The sequence below is a fragment of the Lytechinus variegatus genome, chromosome 1, assembly GCF_018143015.1.
Source record: "Lytechinus variegatus isolate NC3 chromosome 1, Lvar_3.0, whole genome shotgun sequence".
In the NCBI taxonomy this organism is placed as follows: domain Eukaryota; kingdom Metazoa; phylum Echinodermata; class Echinoidea; order Temnopleuroida; family Toxopneustidae; genus Lytechinus; species Lytechinus variegatus.
The window spans coordinates 542,440-561,270 of record NC_054740.1 but is presented as its reverse complement, the minus strand read 5'-3'; the positions used below and the strand labels follow the sequence as shown (position 1 = coordinate 561,270).

The following is an 18,831-nucleotide window of genomic DNA, read 5'->3' as shown; positions in this document are numbered from 1 at the left end:
GTTCAAAATGTGAAGATTAGATCTGGAATATGCTTTCAAGCATGGACTTTAGTATGGTCAGCAACATGCCATAAATGATATCTCCACAAGTAATTTGATTTAAAAAAACAAAAACAACTGTGGGCAGCATGACAGTGGACAGACCAGTAAGCTGATATTAGGTCACCCTCCTTATTATCATGGACTGTCCGTACATGGACTGTCTGTAATCAGATGCACATTTCTGGAAAATGCTAAATCATGTAAGTCAGAATGAAGTGAAATAGTAAAACTGCTTTTCAACAACTGATGTAGGCTAAAATACTAATCTCATGCACACAATGACTAAAAATATTAGTAACCAGTCAAGTCACAAGTGTAACAATGTGTCCAATAATGTGTCTAACTGCCTAGCTTGTGTGCTTGCTGGTAAATTTTAATACATATATTGACCTCATTTGACCTCTAACCTATTTAAATGTACTTCTACGACCTAGCTTTCACCAAGTAGAGGTCCATTTAAGGTTTATTGTGAAGTTATCTACCCCAACAATAAAAATAGAAACTAAAAGTGTATGCTTCCTGTAGAGTACAGTGTACCTTGACCTTGAGGTAACCTACTCTGGCATGGGTTCCCCATCATATACCTTCCAAGTAAGGTAAAAACTCAAGATCAAACCATCAATTTTCCATTACCATCCCAGATGGATGGACACCACTCAATATCTATTAAAAATAGAAAAAAGTGAAATATAAAACAACTATGTCATGTACTTTATATGAAATTAACATTGCTACTCAGGCATACAATGTATGTTTAGATAAAATCTGAAAGACAGATTTATAATTCAGAAGACATTTTATATGTAGCACATGTACTAGACTAGAGTGGTAAAATGTTCGTGTGACTTCATTTGTTCTTGAAAGTATGAAATGAACTTCAACAGTGTTACAAATGCAATCCTGAACTGTATGTGATACTTGAACCCAAATAATAAACTTGACTTTAGGCTTCAAATCAGGATGCTTTGTTATAGCATTAACAATACATTATACAGGAGACAATATACATGTAATATCTACTGACATATACATGTATTACATGACTTAACCTTTAAAAATCAAGATCAATATTATGATTAGCCTCACAGTAATGAACAGACAAACCTTCGATGGTATCAATTTAATCTGTGAATAAGTTTTAAGCTGATTAATACAAACATCAAATAACCAGAAGCTAAAAGAGTGATACAGCCAATCAATTGTTGACCACATATAAAATGGCCTGCTGCCAATGCAAGAAAAATTAGGGACCTGCACACTTAAAAAGGTCTTTACAAATATTAATTTTCGCATTTTGTCTATTAATATTACATTGGTTAAATGATAGATATAAATGGTAAACAAAATAGCCATGCTACTCACCCTAAAATAAAGATAAAAGCTTAATTATTTCCAACTGTTATAACAGTGTATCTACCCAACTTTCATTCTGTATACTTATTCAAGAAAAGAACAAGCCATGGAATCGATGTAAACCTCTCACATAACTCATTATTGAAGTAGTGTAATGTGATTAAGTATGGAAGTGACAGTGTATCTTTGCAAGAGGTTTTTGCACTTACCATCCTACCACTGTTCAGTACTATTTTTTCTTGTACAGTAAGTATTCTCTCTCTCTAACAACCAAATAACAGTTGTTAATTCTCATGGTATTTGAGTGTTTGTTCTGCATGTACACATCTTCATTATTTAGGCAATATCAAGACCAAAATTTCTCAGAATAACTTTGTGGTCAGGGTCCAAATGCTCAATAACTTCATCATGCACAATTACATCCTTCAATTCAGTATAAGGATAGGTTATTCTCAGACAATTCAGTTTCAAATGGTAATATGTTGGTACAAGGCTCTTTGAATGCATGACAGAACCTGTCAGTCTGTCCACCCACTCTCTGATGTCCATTTTCTTCAACACTATATCATGTGGAGGCATATTCATCTTCTGTCCAAACTCCTGCTTGCATCCATAGCAGCGTTTGATGACACCCACTTTACGAGCAATGCAGAAAGGCTGTTCTTGACTGGGTTTGGGGATAACTGTCGTGACAGGTTGGGACACTTTGTTATTGCCACCTCTTCTCTTATTTGCACTCTTTTTTTTACCACTGTCAGAACATTGTTTCTGGAGAACGTCATTGGCTAGATTAACAGATGATGCTCTCTTTTTAGTATTGACTCTGCAGAGGAAGGCTGCCAATTTGTCCTTTTGTTCAGCAACTGCTAAGGTATGTTCGCAAAATAGACGATTGTGTAGGATGAATGATCTGCATTGCCTGTCACAAACATACAAGTCATTGTGCCATGACACTTTGAAGTGATCCTTTCCATCAAAGCAAATGGATTGAACACTGGTAGATGGAAAGTCAACGATGCTATGACTACAATCAATGATCGTACCAGCCTTGCTCCAGACAGCTTGCAATTCATACTGAGTAAATCCTCCGATTCCACTTTCTTCTGGAGATATTGAAAGCTCCTTAGCTGACTGTTCTGGTACACTAAGATTCGCTCTCTCTAGTAGTACTCTCTTTTCCTCTGACTTCATATGAGACCATTCTAATGGTGTTCTTTCAAGACACTTCTTGGCTGGTCGTCTCTCACCTAAGCCTATGATTGACATTTCCAGTTCTGTGTACTTTGACTTGACAAAGTCCTCAAGGCTATCGACAAGATCGTTCCATGACTTCTTGCCACCAATCCACTTGGACAGCATAGAATTCATACACTCACAATCATTCGTACTATACTGGCGCGGTGGGTCTCCCATTCCTGCTTGCTGCCTTAATGGTTTCAACATGCATTCTTTCACTTCTTGGGATTTGTATTGCTTGAACCAATTCGCAAATGCAGGAGGCCTTCCTGTCTCTTCTGTTTCCATTTGGTCCCATTTGGTAGACCAATTGAGAAGAGCCTCTTCATACTCCTTGTCACTACTGCTGTCTACAAGTCCCTCGTAACGTGCTTCATGGACTTCTTCCCCATAGATCGATCTGAGAATTTTTGCAGTGTTCTTGTGCACTCCAAGTTTCTCAAGCTTGCTTTGCACGTTTCTTTTGTGATGGATCATGCAGAGAAGATGTTTGGAATTGGAAAAGCTTGGTGAGCTTTTCAGACCCTTGTACATTGCACTCTCCCCATCTGTCCCGAAAAAGGTACATGTTCATTTCCCAGAGCTTTGGAAATCTGGTGTCCAAAGTACTGATACGTTTCAGTATCTCTTCTTGCATGCAACAATACTGGGCCTGGCATGAGTACATTTTTTGCATTCCGTTTATTTAGAAAATCTTGATGTCTGTATGACGCAACAGTGACATACATTTGCCCAGGGTCAAATGTTCCATCAAACGAAATGATACTGCCTGCTGCACAATTTCTCTTCATGTCTTCGATTTGTTTGTTTGTGTAAACGACACATCTAGGATGACGGCCTTTGAAACATGTTGGACTTATCATTGACGAATTCAACACTCCTTACAAATTCTCCAGCTGCATTCTTCTCAATTAGTTTGTTGAAATCAGTTTTCTTCTTCCCTCCTGTACCGTGCCGGTAGATCTGCTGCCTGTCACGAGGCAATGACGAAAATGCATCTACTCCCACACTACCACCCTGCATTTTGAACTTCTCATTCAGCTTGTCCTGTGCTGACTGACATGATGGCTTCTTCAGTTCTTCAATCAAGGCCTTCTTTGATCGGATGAAGGGGCTATCATTCTGTCTGCAGTGACCATGAGCCGTCATTCTTAATGCTGTCTTCTGTCCTCTCCACTCATATCGTATTAAGACGACTGGACATTTCTGCACTCCATCCCTTTGTAGCTCATATATTGTCCTGAAAAATCCAGGGGTATCACGGTGGGGATAATACCTCCGGAGAAGTATCTTTCAGTACCAGTCTTGGGACCCATTTTTAACCAAAATATGTTGTCGCATGTAAGGTCCTGGTCAAATTCAAGACTGGAAGTATCCACAAGAAAGGCGAATTCATCGTCACATGCTACTGGAACACCAGGGTTTACCTTGGTAGCTGTGGATAGCATCAGTGAAGCTACACTTGTGCTATCCCTGAAGAAAGCTTTGCTGGCTTTGATGGCATGCCATTTCTCCCGGTAGAGCATACATTCAAACTGGCTGTTGGCTGTCTTCACGCGCTTCGGTTCATTCGGCTGAATGAACTCTGGCCGAGACCTGGTGACAGAAACAAACAAATTCTATTAAAGTGTACTGAACTTCATACATGCAGTTCTGCAAACATAATGTAGAACACATATTCCCTTTACATTGATATTCTATCACGGGTGACATCGATAACCGATTCTTTTTTCCCCAGTATCCCCCCTATCCATAATAATACTGTCAGTTCAAGTTTATTATCTAAATGGAATGTTGTACAAGACATCCAGAAAAAGAAATACATGTATAAGAACTTGCTTATCTTGCCTGTTTCAGGAAATGGGAGGGCCAATATACCACATCACAGTAATCAGATGACACATTCAGTTACTCCATTACATTTCAATTGTCCCTTTGGAATAGATATATTCTACATAAAGGTCATTCCTCCAATATCATATTTACTTTCATTAATAATTTGGCAATGATTCGTGTGTTCAAAAGAGTAACTTAACCTGTTGAGTATTTAACTTTGTATTTCCCATATGCTTGATGCAGGGACCACCAGGTTCCTATAACCAAACACTTAATTTGGGAGAGATATTTTGCAGTAAATCTCAAAGTTACTCACAAGTGATCTGTGGTAGCTGGAAACTTCAATAATTTAGAGATATAGCTACACATTTCTACATTTTCTGAACTCTTGCAGTAGAACAGCTTGGCATGTCATCTGTCTCATCATCAGATGAAATGATTACAGTGCTATGTGTATGAAAACAAAAGAATGGAATATAAGTTCACTTTTAAAGCCATTTATTAATAAACATGTCAATACATTTTTTTTCGAATGCAGACATTCTTAGAAAATACATGTGTAACGAATGACATATAGTGTTTTATCCAATTATTAGGCCTACTAAACTATATTTTGAACCATCAATACTGCAGGTTGAATCATGATATAGTTCAATGAAATCAACAGACTGAATAAATAAATTTGAATGCTAAAATAAAAAAAAAATCAAGATGGAACAGTCTGCTGTCTATCTCTAAATAATAAACCAATTTCAGTGGATTCAGTTTATGTGAAAAGAGAAAATTGGTTTTAAATACCGGTACAATGAAATTACTATTCATTAAAGGCACAAAGGTTTATTGTGTTTCCCCTTTAAACCATGTACTGAGCACATGTAAAGCTGTAATATCTGACCCTTATTTCATCACTAAGAAAATTACACCACAGAAAAAGCCATGACCCCAAGTACACCTTGATATTACTAGCAATTCTTAAGCGGTCAGACTACCTCTCTTTTTTGGCTACTGGCTTTTCTTTAAGATACAACTTATATTTTAATCTCATCATTCCATTATTTGGGAGGAAATTTCTTCATGTGTGATACTTGCTGAAAAATTAAATAAGAGATCCTTTTCCTTACCTTTCCTGAACTCTTGCAGTAGAGTAGCTTGGCATGTCATCTATCTCGATGTCATCCGATGAAATGATTATAGTGCTATATGTAAGAAAACAAAAACTTTGGACTATGGAATAAGTTCACTTACAAAGTCTAATTTCAATATACATGTAAATACATAGTTGAAAATTCATTTCTTTTTCAATGTAGGGAAAGAAATGCCTGAACAGAATGCCATTGGTGCCTCATGGTAATGTTTAACTTTTACTGGGCCAAGCTTAATAATAAGGCCAAGCCTTAATAAAAGCTCTGAAGAAGAATATGCTAATTAAAAGCATGGCCTAATAAAAGAGGAACCAATTAGAAGCTACTGTCTAAACTCGTGTGCATTGTGCATTTCTGTAAATATACAACAGCTTTGCAACTTTCCTTGAAAAAAAAATAAATAAATGTGAAATCAGTTGAATGATAGTAGTGTCCTACCCCCCCCCCCCTTTTTTTTTAATTTTGCAAAGATTGAAAAATGGCTCCACTGGGAAATGAAACTGGGTCCTTGCCTTTAATACCAATGCCTCAACCACCAGACAAAAAAAAAATACATGGATTCTCCACTGTGCACAGTCCAAATTAATGCCTTCGCCCTTGTCTCATATCACACATTCATGGAAATCTTTCAAAAACTCTGATAATCTCAGAGGATCATTGTCACTCCCATATAATGACAAGTCATTTCCATGTATGTGACCTTTGACCTCTGCCCCAAAAACTAATGAGACCATCATCACTCCAATATATACACAAGTTGATACATTCAATGGTTCTTTAGTTATTGCAAAAACAAAAACGGAATAGAAGGACTAACATAAAACATAATGCCTCCAGCACACATCTCCGGGGATGGAGGCATAAAAAAACTAGATGAATCTTCGACCACGCGTGGTCGAACTTTATGCCTCCGCCATTACCAAATCAGAAGTAAATGGCACTTCACGTTGATTTATTTTCATTTATACAATGACATCTTTGACCTTGACCTTTGACCTTGTGACCCTCAAATCTTATCAGATCACTGTCTCTCCCATATGCATACATGTGCTAAGTTTGTGGTTGATCGGTCGAATGGTTGTTGAGTTATGGTGAAAACGAACCATTTCTATGTACATAACGACCTCTATGACCTTTGACCTTTGACCTTGTGACCCCAAAATCTACTCAGATCATTGTCCCTCCCATATGCATACATGAGCCAAGTTTGAAGTTGAGTCGTCAAACGGTTCTTAAGTTATTGCGAGAACGAAAACGGGACGGACCCACGGACAGATGTACAGACAGACGGACGACCCGAAAACATAATGCCTCCGGCAACCACCTACGGTGGGCAGAGGCATAAAAAAGAGTATTATTCTCTCAAATGATTTGACAATGGCATGAAAGGGTTACATCATTACAGTTTAAGGACAAAACAGATTAAAACAGATTAAAATCTAAAATGTAAAATAGTTAAGGCCTGCTGTCTACACAGTATATACCTAATAAACCCATTCCACTGTATTCACATTCTTAGCACCAATAGAGAAATCAGCTTCAAATACACTGTGAAGAATGATCTTCATGGATGGTTGCTGAGAACTTCAATAAGAAATATCTGTTTTCCTACCTTTCCTGAACTCTTGCAGTAGAGCAGCTTGGCATGTCATCTAGATCTATCTCTTTGTTGTCATCAGATAAGAGTGTTGAAGTAGCACTATACAAAACAAAACAAAACAAAAGATTAGACTTTAAGTTCACTTTTGAAGCCATTTACTTGCTAAGTACAAACCAAAACTAGATCAAACATTTGCTTATAGTATGGATTTAAACATTTGTGAGCTAAAAAGCATATAAAATCGCACCACATACATGTATATCCACCCCCTGTTAAGTTGAAAAGAAATTAAACCATTCTGACCATACTTGCTACAAGTTTGCTTCAGAATGGAAAGATCCAGGAAGTAGAATGTGTTTTATGATTAATGTTTATATGAGTCACATGCAGGATCTTTAATCAGTGAGTGAATGGAAGGTGGAAGCCCATATATTTTCCCTTCAAGTTTTCTCTTTCTGTTTAGAGCTGCTAAAAATAAAAAAAAAATCTTTCCTTGATTCCAAACTGCATACTGAGAGATAACTCTTAAAAATTTGTTTTTCTGGATTGTTTGGATAAAGTACTTTAGATATTAAGATAGAAAACTGATAGAAAAATAGATATTCTTACCTTTGCTCTGTTCCTGCTTCTGAGCAGCTAAGGTTTGGTAATATGTTTCCTTCCTCATCGGATGAGCAATCCATATCAGAAAGGCAATCCATGATGCTAATAAAGTAAGAGAATATTTTTCAATTTTGTAAAGATGGCTGTACAGAGTCTAGGGTATCCAGTGAAGCTAGTCACTAATCCCCCCACCCATTACTAATTTTTTGGTTTAAAAAAAGTTAAGCAAATAATGTGAAAAGAAATGGTTGCACCCCATCCTAATTGCCAAACCACCATCTAAAATTCTTCTGTAGTTTCACTGTCAGCCTGGGAACACATAAGCCTAATCTCGCCTAATCTCATTGTTCCTCTTAAATGAATAAGACTAGAGAGCAAGGGAGGTATCAATTATTATTCCCTCTGGATACTGTAGTGTAGGTGCCCCCTGTTCTCCAGAATTACTGTCTCTACCTCTTTGAACAGGCTGCTTCATGTATCCACATTACATTTCCTTTGACACCAGACGCGTCTATCCATTTTTCGGATTGGGGGAGGGGGGGAGGGGGCAAGACGACCAAGCGGAGATGAACCCAAGCGAGCGAGCAAAAAATAAAAAAATTCTTGTTATGAGAGAAGGGTTTAGTGTTCATATAGGCATAAATGATACCTAATGTATATATGTATATGGTTAACTCGCTGCCACATATGAACTCTATTTTGTCACATCGCTGGTCCATTGTTGCTGCCCCCAAACCACTCTGTTTTTTAATTTTATGAGCGAGCGAAGCGAGTGAGGAAGCACACAGTCTTTTATGGTAGATGTAGTAAACCCTTCGGCAAATTGCGCTATGAGCCAATGAAACATCTACATTATCTTTTCGGTCTCATCTCACCGAATTTGTTTGCTTTCAAAACCATTAATATGAAATGAACAAGCGAAGCGAGCGAGGAAAAATATACCATTTCCATATGATAGAAGTGTTATTTCGTCATCATAATAATGTGATAAAAATGTGATGTTATTATCATTATCATCAGAATAAACCTGTCATGCCTGTATGACATCTGAATAATACATCCAATCACCTGTGTGACAAATATGAAACTGTTTTATTAGAGCTACCTCACTTGCAGTCCGAATCCTTTCTCTTTCTACCATAGCGAGCAAAGCCAACGACCGATCCCGGCAAAATTATATGGATTCGTCCCAAAATCTTTGTTACCCACCTTGCTGCCTAAATATAATATTTTGGAATCTCGCTGCTATGATAAGCTACTTGCTGCCCGATATCATCTTGTATCTAGCTTTTACCAGTAAGAGTAGCGAGCGAGTTAAAGAAAAATATGTTTTTGTTTTGCGTTTTTTTTTTAATCCAGGCCATTATTTATTTATTTTTAGGTGAACTGGCCGCTCGATTTCTGGGAGTGATATCTTGTTTGGTTATATTACTTCCTATGAGTAGAAGATGAGTAGAAGAATAATATAACATTAGATAGAAACAGAAGATGCAAACCGATTTCCTTTCATAAGAATAGTAATTATCATTGGCATTGGTTAACATACTTAAATGCAAGCGAGCGAAGCGAGCGAGCGCTTCCCAATGTCCCATTTTCTTTTTTTTTTTCTTGTTTTACGCTTTCATTTCACTACCTTCCTTCCTTTTCCTTTCTATTCTCTCTTTTTTTTTGGTTGGGAAATTATTGGGGGGGGGGGGCAAAATGGTATCTTGACCCCCCCCCCGAAATTTTCTGGGGGGGGGGGGAACTGCCCCCCTGCCCCCCCCCCCCAGGATCGACGCCTCTGTTTGACACCATGCAAACTTTACATCTTCATTAGATTTCAGTTTTGAAGGAAAATCTGTGTCTGGAAATCTATATCAGATGACTTTCAATCCCCCCTCTGGAAAAGATATAGGTCTAGATCTATTCTATTCTTACCTTTGCCCCTTTTTTGCTCGTCACTCTTCAGTAGCTAGCATCAGATCAATAGATCCATGGCATGAAGGCCGAAGTAGTAGAAAAATCTAGAAGAAAACGTTTAAAAAACAATTATAGCAAATTAAAAAATCCCACAGAGTTCAATTGACTGTTTGTGCTTTTTATAGTTATTCTTGTCATTCTAGGCTATTGAGAGGCATTTAATAAATGGGAAGGTTAGATCTACTCATGTCTGACAGTTCTGACTCTGGTGAGTGGCGAGTCCATATCCTGCATAGAGTTACATAGTTCAATTAAGTTCAAGTTCTATTTTTAAAAACCCAAACAAATATGAATAAATACATAAATCATTGGTCCGGAAATATCAAAGATATGCATGAAAGTTTTTAAGGACCCCTACTAGGAAGCACTACTCGCTAGCCTATGGCCGATCACCAAAACACGTGCAAGAGGCATAGGTGACATTAACACAATTCAATACATCCTAGTAGTATTCTTCTCTAGAAGTATAGCATTGACTACTTCTGCCCGAAAGTCTGGGGAAGATGCTGCGTGTGCGTTGGTGTCGGAGGGAAATTCAGCCGTAACGTCAACTCTCGACGATGAAAACATTTTCAAAGTGCAGGAGTTGATTACACCATAATCTCATGATATACAACCTAAGTCAGCTATTTCAAAATGTTGAGGAATTAAAGGAAATTTCCACAACACTATGACTTATCATGAATAAATTCCATTTTTCGACAATTTAGCGAAATTTAAACTGTACTCACCTCTAAACTTCTCAAGGCAAAGGCTGACTTTGTGCGGATTGAATGCTAGTTTTTATTCAAGCCGTTTTTCATCATATTTATTTTTTGTAGAAATGTGCGTGAAGGACGCAACCCTTCGTATATTTGCCGGCTATATTTTACGAAGAGTCGGGTTAATGCACCCAACTATTCGTAGATTTAACGGGTATATTTCACAAATGGTAAACCCGACCTTTCGTAAATAAATGTGGCTGTTTTCACGAAAGGTCGGGTTACGCGATAACGCGGCCCGACGCGAAGGCCCGATGGTTCGAAGTAAGCCCAATTTTAGACCCCATTTCTGTAAACAACTTTGCGTTTTTTTTTACATACCCAGACCAATGATTGTCCTTGTAACTTGTCTTAATGCAGTACTTTTTACACGACCGTTTAAACTATGGTTTAGACAGCAACATAACATTCCCCAGACAGATATTGAACAACCACTGTTTATGTATAAGTAACATTAGACATGGTTTTTAAAAACTCTTTTTGTAACTTATCTTGGAAATGTGGACATACTAGACCACTGACTGTCCGTGTAGCTTGCCCTTATGTATTGACCCTTGAAATAACAAATCATATTCCCCAGACAGATATTGAACAAACTTTGTCCTAATTTATTGTTTGACTCTTGAAGCTATGGTTTCAACACCAAAATCATATCTCATCACAGGTGAATATAAAAAGAGCTATTTCATTTTCAAGTATCAGCAACCGTTTTAGAATAGTTTTTGGAAGCCATATTGGAATTTCGAACACACCTGACTGTCATTGTAACTTGTCCTAATATTGTTAGACTCTTGAAACCAATGATTTAGACACCAATATATCATCCTCTAGGCCAATATGAAATGAGTTATGTACGCTTTAGGTATCAGCAATCATTCTAGATTCAATTTTTTGAAGCCATCTTGGATTTTTGGACATTCCAAACCACTGGCTGTCCCTGTATTTGGCCAAATGTACTACTTGATCCTTAAAACCAATGAATAGAAACCAAATTAAAGCCATTTTATCAAGTAATGGATGAATTGTGGATTTTTAGCCTCTGGCAGCCAGTGAGGGCACCATCTTGGAACACCCTTTAGTGTTTAAATTATTTTTAACCTTTCAACCAGTAAGGGTATTTTTTATCATATTTGACCAGTCTACTTTTCATGTAAAATAACCAGTGAATAGATTACACTTCATGTTGAATAGATTCATACGTTACTTTAAAAATTATCACAGTATTATAAAATTTTCTTCGGCAAAGTAAGCAGTGTAATTTTGAGGGGGCCAGATAAGACGTATCGAGTAAAATTTACTTTAAAATATTCTCACCGAGCCAGCTACAGAGCATTTTTTTTCATTTTGGGTACATTATTCGTAAAATGACATTCCATCCATCTCTCTTTCACTTTCTATTTATTTTTTTTTATGATTTTTTTTGGGGGGGAGAAGGGTTGCTACATTAATGGGAATTTTCTCGATGGAAACTTTCCATGGGAATAAACTTGATTTTTTTTTATTTTCGGCAATTTTCAGGAATTTTAAAAAATGATGGGAATTTTCAAAAAGTAACAATTTTCTGTTATTGATATGCAGGAAATAGGCGTATCCTGGCGGATGATGCTTGGTAGTGCTTTGCTATCATATTTCAAGCCAAATATGCTAAAACAGTCAGACAAGGCATGATTTCAATGATATCCATGTAAAAGATGATTTACTGTAATTACCTTGATTTGGATATCAAGACCATGTCGACTCCTTACATAGACCTAATATTTTGAGTTATCAACCCCTATAACATATTGATATGATGAACAGCTTTAAAACACATATCACCAAAGACGCTTTCTTCAAAATGGCCGCCTGCGAATACTTTGAACGAAAATGTCCAGCATCGAGTTTCGGGCATTTATTTGAGTCCAGAAGACTCTGATACGATTTTTGTAGGTCTTATTTCGATGTCATGTATAATGAAACAAGATGGTGCTTATCATTTATCATTTTTATGTTCAGCACCCTCTAAAAAGGGGGGGGGGGAACATATTTTTATCAAAATTTGTACTTTTCTGGAGCCATTTGCAACATTGATATTCATCATTATGTTCAAGCATTACCAAACATTAGTATTTTTGTCATCCTAATGAAACAATGCATATCACTTAATGTAACTCTTGTTCAAAATTAAAAGAGCATGTCCAATCTTGCGCATATTATAAAGTTAATTTTATTGTAGTTTCCGTCTGTCCAATATTTTTTTAGCTATATTTTTTGGGGAAAATTAAATGTTATGTTATTGCAATATTAATGCCTTAATATGTTATTTATACATTCAACAAAAAAAATGTACGCGTATGTTTGGCATCCTAACCTTAGTGGAAATAAATGAAATGTAAGGTATTTTTTTCATCAAAGAGGGTCTTTTCTGGGGGGAAAATGATCTGTTGCCACGGCAACCGAACACACATTTGCAAACAATGATATCATTAAGTTCAACCATTACCAGGCAGCATCGGTTCTAATATGCTATTGTACTCATGCAGAACACTCACTGTAATTTTTGTTCAAAACTTAATGACTGGTCAAACATTATGCAAATTAAGAAATATGTCTATGTTATGTACCTGTTTTATTGAAATTGTACATTCAGTTTTACGCTACATTTCCCTGCATCGACAGTTATGCGTCGTAGTTTGTATTGACTTTGCAAATTTCTTTCCTTTATTGTGATTTCGATAAAGTCACAAAGTGATATCAAATCATTACATTCGACCTGACCATTATTATTTCAACAGTGTATTTTTTGTGTTTATAAATTACATCTTAATCTCAATTGCTGAAGATGTTATCTACATATTAACAGCAAACATATGTATGCTTAGCACCCTAAAATTAGGTGAAATGAAAGAAAAATCAGATTTTACCATGTTTTTGTTTATCAAAGCTACTGCGCCAAGGGTTAATAAAGTAAGACTTAAGTAAATAAACTAGACAACTTTGAGGTTACGTGTGACTGTCTTTAATGACCATGGCCAAGAGACCAACACAAGGTGGCGCGCTTACAATTTGCGGTTGCAACATCAAATCATCATTATTTACTAATACAACATACTGGCGTAACTGCCTTTTACTTTTCTCTCTTTTTTACACTATAATCTGTATAACAAAATCATGATGATTCGTAACTAGCTCACTATTAAATAAAAAGGTTAGATCTCCGTTGGTGTAAGACTCTGATAAATCTAGACACCAATGTATCATAACGAGTTGAATGCTAAACAAACATATTAATAGATCAAAGGTCACAATTCAAATAACACTACATGGCATCACCACTTCCCATCTCCCTCCAACATCCAGAACGGGGAAAAACACATTAATGGGCTAAAAAAGTGGCTATAACAACATCATCCCTATCTAGGCAGCAAAAATCCGACCCAAATCCACTCAAAAATACAAGGCGCAATTAAGGTTGTGCACTAAAAACAATTACAATGTATATACACAAATCAATCGACCATAATCCTGCCACAAAAAAAAGAAAACATACATATTGGCGAATACTTCAAGTAATAAAACAAGAGCAATATAGTGACCTCAGAATGACATGTCCACATAACAACTAAGTGCACAGTTCGACAGTCTCACCCTAATAGCAATGACATTATTTTGTGGATCATCAAAAAGGATGGCACAAAAAGACAAAAATACTAACTTATAAGCAGTCTCATACCATCTCAATGAATTCAAAAAGCTCGCAAAAAAAGGAAATAAACCAAATACAAAAAACAGCGACTTACCCACAGTTTATGATTGTTCAACATTACTAGGCATAACGCATGATACACATAAACTTATACACAATGTATGTCAAGCATATGAATCTTTATGTAAAACAGAAGTACAGAAATATCAGGACGAAACAGAAATCATTTTCTCAAATATCACTGAGGCACATGTATACATGAAAGGATTATATTAGCAAATGTCAAATAATCATCACCAGCATAAAAACATACATTCATGAAATCAACAAAACTCACAACTGGCAAAATCAATCACCTAAAATACACCACGCAAATCAACGACAAACATCATAAAGCTGTTTATTGTGATCAACCAAAATCATTATCAAAATGCAATCCTGTAACATAAAATTACATGAAAATGAAACATCTCGACATAAAATCACAATCAAAATCACAATCAATAATATAAAGAAAGCATTTTAAAGCCAGTTGATCGCAGCGAAATATACCTGCAAATAAAGATAAACAAATCAACATGGTAAACTGTATATAAAATCAATTAGGCATCAGTTGACAACTCAAAAAGATAAATCCAAATAAAGCGATAAAACTCCTGTTAGTCCATTCCTCATGATCACATGGTAAAATTGAAAGTCCAATCAAAATAAACACATATTGTTCACATCTGTAATGGTCATTATCCAACATATCACTCTGTCAATTCTTGGGAGGGCTAGCCGAGCAGAAATGGACTAATGTAACAAGTCTTTGAACCGTTGATATTTAAGCGAAGATGGCCTAAACCGCGAAGCGCTTCCACTGGGAGAGACAGACCAGCAGGACCATGCCCTAGGTTAGCATGGGGCCGGTCTGGTGGACGAGTGTGATGACAACCTCCAGGGACCAGGGCAGACAGACCAGCAGGACCATGCCCTGGACTAGCATGGGGCTGATCTGGCGGACGAGCACACCCTTCAGGGACAGACAGATCAGCAGGACCATGCCCTGGAATAGCATGGGGCTGATCTGGCGGACGAGCATGATGACATCCTTCAGGAGTGGACAGTTCAGCAGGGCCAAGCTCTAAGGCAGCAATGGGCTGATCTGGAGGGCGAGTATGGCAAGCGACATCCGTCCAGATGGAATGAACGTGCTTATTAGCGATCGAGATGCTAGCCGAGTATGGACATTCAGTTGAAAGTGACGCTTGCAGGGTGAACGACTGAAAGCTCTGCGAAATCAACCCATCCACGACACACAGTACCCTTGCAAGATAGATAGCTTGCGAACTAGAGCTACTGCTGCTGACGTTAGCCGGGCACAGAGGCATAGCGGTTACCCCAGTGTTTGCTCTGTGGCCGTGACTCGCGACGAAGGGTAACACCGAATCAGCCGATGCTGTAACGGTAACGGACACACTATCAACACATCCAGGAGTGTCAAACCTTTGATCATGAGGCAGCACGATACCTCCACGGTCAACGACACAGTTGTTACCAATGCAACGATCCAGTAGCATATCAAGCGACATGTTAGGAAAAGTCAGATTGGGCAGTACCGTCACATCAGGCAAATTTGTCACATCGGGCAAAGTCAAGGTAGGCGTAACCGTCACATCAGACAAAGTCAAGGTAGGCGAAACTGTCACATCAGACAAAGTCAAGGTAGGCGAAACTGTCGCCTCCGGCAAAGTCAAGTTAGACAAAATTGTCAAATCAGACAAAGAGTGAGAACAATAGTTCAGACTAAGATCAAAATCAAGCGACTCAGTGAAACTATAGATCACGTTGGATTGGCAACAATCCCAAAGTAACAAAGACTGAAAATCATCAGCAGAAAGTGGAGAGCGACTCGATCCACTCGCAGTAGGAGAGGCAACATTGCCATGCCAACAGTCAATGCAATGAACTGAAGTTCTTAAATCATTCAAACGTGAAACTGGAGAACATGAACTGCTTTCATGAGTGTCTGTAACTGTACACTCTTGGAACAATGAGGGCACACTGGCATTGGTATCCTGACCAATTACATCACTAACATTAGACCCTACATTATCTTTCCTTGCTTCTTTTATGTCTCTCATGTGACCAATAAGCACATCATCTCCATTATCATTATTAATCAAACCAACACTAGCTTCATGTCCATTTTCCTCATTACATTGTTTTACATCACCTTGGTCACTTTCATAAACCAAACCATCACAAGCTGCATACTCAACCTCTTCATTCCATCCTTTCATGTCAGCATTGTTTGTTACATTCACCTCATCATCACTAGTCATGTATCCATCATCTGCATTACATTGTTTCACATCAACTATGTTAGCATCATGACCTTCACCATAACTACTCCCATAACCATCATCTACATTGCATGGTTTCATTTCACCTTTGCTAGTTTCATGCACCTCACCATCACTAGTCTCATCTCGTTCTTCATTCCGAGATTTACAACAATTACTATTAGCTTCATTCATCTCTCTATCACTAATCTCATATCGAACATCTTCTTTGTGTATGTTAGTGTTTACTGGTGTGACCGTGATCCCTAATGTAACATGATTGTGAAATCCATGACTATCATTCATTTTACTCTCATTCTCTTCACGTTCCCGATCAATGAGAGTGTGCGTTGGAATTGAATGTATGCCGGCGAGATCAACATCACGAAAACATGGCGGAGCCGCTTGCGATGAGGAAGCATAGCAGAAAGTAGCACTGTCTCCAAACATGATCAACTGCTTGGAGGGGCGAACCGAAATATCGTTCTGCTCCATAAATGGAGCCCCGGCGACAATACTGCGAGAACCACGCAAGTAGTCATCATTGACTACCACACCATCAAACCAAAGTTCACAACCATCATAGAATAATGTGAACTGAGTCACACCCACAATGTGGGTCTGATCGACGAGACTAACAATGGAAACATCATCAACATAGTAATCATCAAAACCGAAATCATCAATAAGAATCTCGACACCAATATCATCTGCTACAGATTCAGTGATTAAATTGAGCTGTGATCCGCTCTTCAATTCCACATTAATCCGCGAATTATCAATTGTACGGGCACAAAAACAAGGTTTAAGCAACATCTGCCTGTTAGCAGAAAACTGACGCAACCCTGATGGTTGCGACGACCTGCTAGCCGCATCGTGAACGGCTGCCGCGGCGGTCAACGCGGCCCTGGCCATGGTATATGTGGGACTACACAAATTTATCTTCCGACTTCGGGAAGTAACCCAACCTCTCGTCTACCACCGATAATATAAAACACGGCGTGCCTAGCCCCTATTTACAGGGTTAAATTAAACTTAGGAAGGCTTATTCATAATCGATGGGTGGATAGGATACAGCTGCCACCACGCCAAGGGTTAATAAAGTAAGACTTAAGTAAATAAACTAGACAACTTTGAGGTTACGTGTGACTGTCTTTAATGACCATGGCCAAGAGACCAACACAAGGTGGCGCGCTTACAATTTGCGGTTGCAACATCAAATCATCATTATTTACTAATACAACATACTGGCGCAGATACTTTTTCTGGGGGGGGGGGGCATTTGAATTACTAACATTTGAATTACTAATATTTATCATTAAATTCAAGTATTACCAAGGCAGCATCAATTTATTATTCTGATGAACTCATGCAGAATACTTACTTGCAGAATTTTTTTGTCCAAAATTAAATGAATTGCCAAACCTTTAACACATTGAGTGATATTGCATTTTCCACCTGTCCATGATCTTGTCGTCCAAATTAATATTTTTGTAAAATAGAGATTATTTGGTTGCCATGGCAATAGCTTTATATGTTATTTAAATATTTTGCACCAAACATGTCGATGTTTAACACACTATTAGGAGAAATGCAAGGAAAATAAGATTATATAGACCTTTTTAATAAAAATTGGTACTAAATGATCCGTTGTTATGGCAACAGGCCATATGCAACGTTGATCTTTATCCCTGAATTCAAGTATTACCAAGGAAACATCAATCTGTATCATTCCAATTAGTTCATGCAGAACACTTACTGTATTATTTTCCCTAAATAAATAGACTAGGTATGCATGTACATATAATTTATTTTTTATTTTACTTTTCACCTATCCATAAACTTGTCATCCCTGTATTATTACTTTTTTTTAAATTAGATTTTATCTGGTTGCCATGGCAATGATTTAAGATGTTATATTTATAAATTTAGTCACAAACATATCTCGATTAGTACCTAAAAAATGATTGACAATGGAATGATGATCATATTGTGTTCTACATTCTTATCAATATTTTTACCTTTCTAGAGGGAAATTAGCTGTTGCCATAGCAACGGGATCTTTGCTACATTGTTTTTTTTTAAAATTTAATTCAAATATTACCAAGGCAAAATTAATCTGTATCCTTCCAATTAGTTCATGCAGAACACTCACTGTCTTTTTGGTTCAAATGAGGGAGTCAAAACGGAAGCATACAGATTAGGTCAATTCCAGTTGATTTTTCCACCTGCAACCATGTTATTTTTGTAAATTAGTTATTATTTGGTTGCCATGGAAATGGCT

The 18,831-nt window shown here is 37.5% G+C and overlaps 1 long non-coding RNA gene and 1 pseudogene across 1 annotated transcript; both read right to left on the bottom strand.

The window, feature by feature from the left end:
• Positions 1-905: 905 nt before the first annotated feature.
• Positions 906-4,836, bottom strand: LOC121406610 (annotated as a pseudogene).
• Positions 4,837-7,785: 2,949 nt separating this feature from the next.
• On the bottom strand, positions 7,786-10,582 carry LOC121405781. The gene is made up of 3 exons (XR_005968692.1): positions 10,506-10,582; positions 9,733-9,818; positions 7,786-7,914 (listed from the first exon to the last, which is right to left on the bottom strand). It is a non-coding gene; the product is annotated as an uncharacterized LOC121405781 (long non-coding RNA).
• Positions 10,583-18,831: the final 8,249 nt, after the last annotated feature.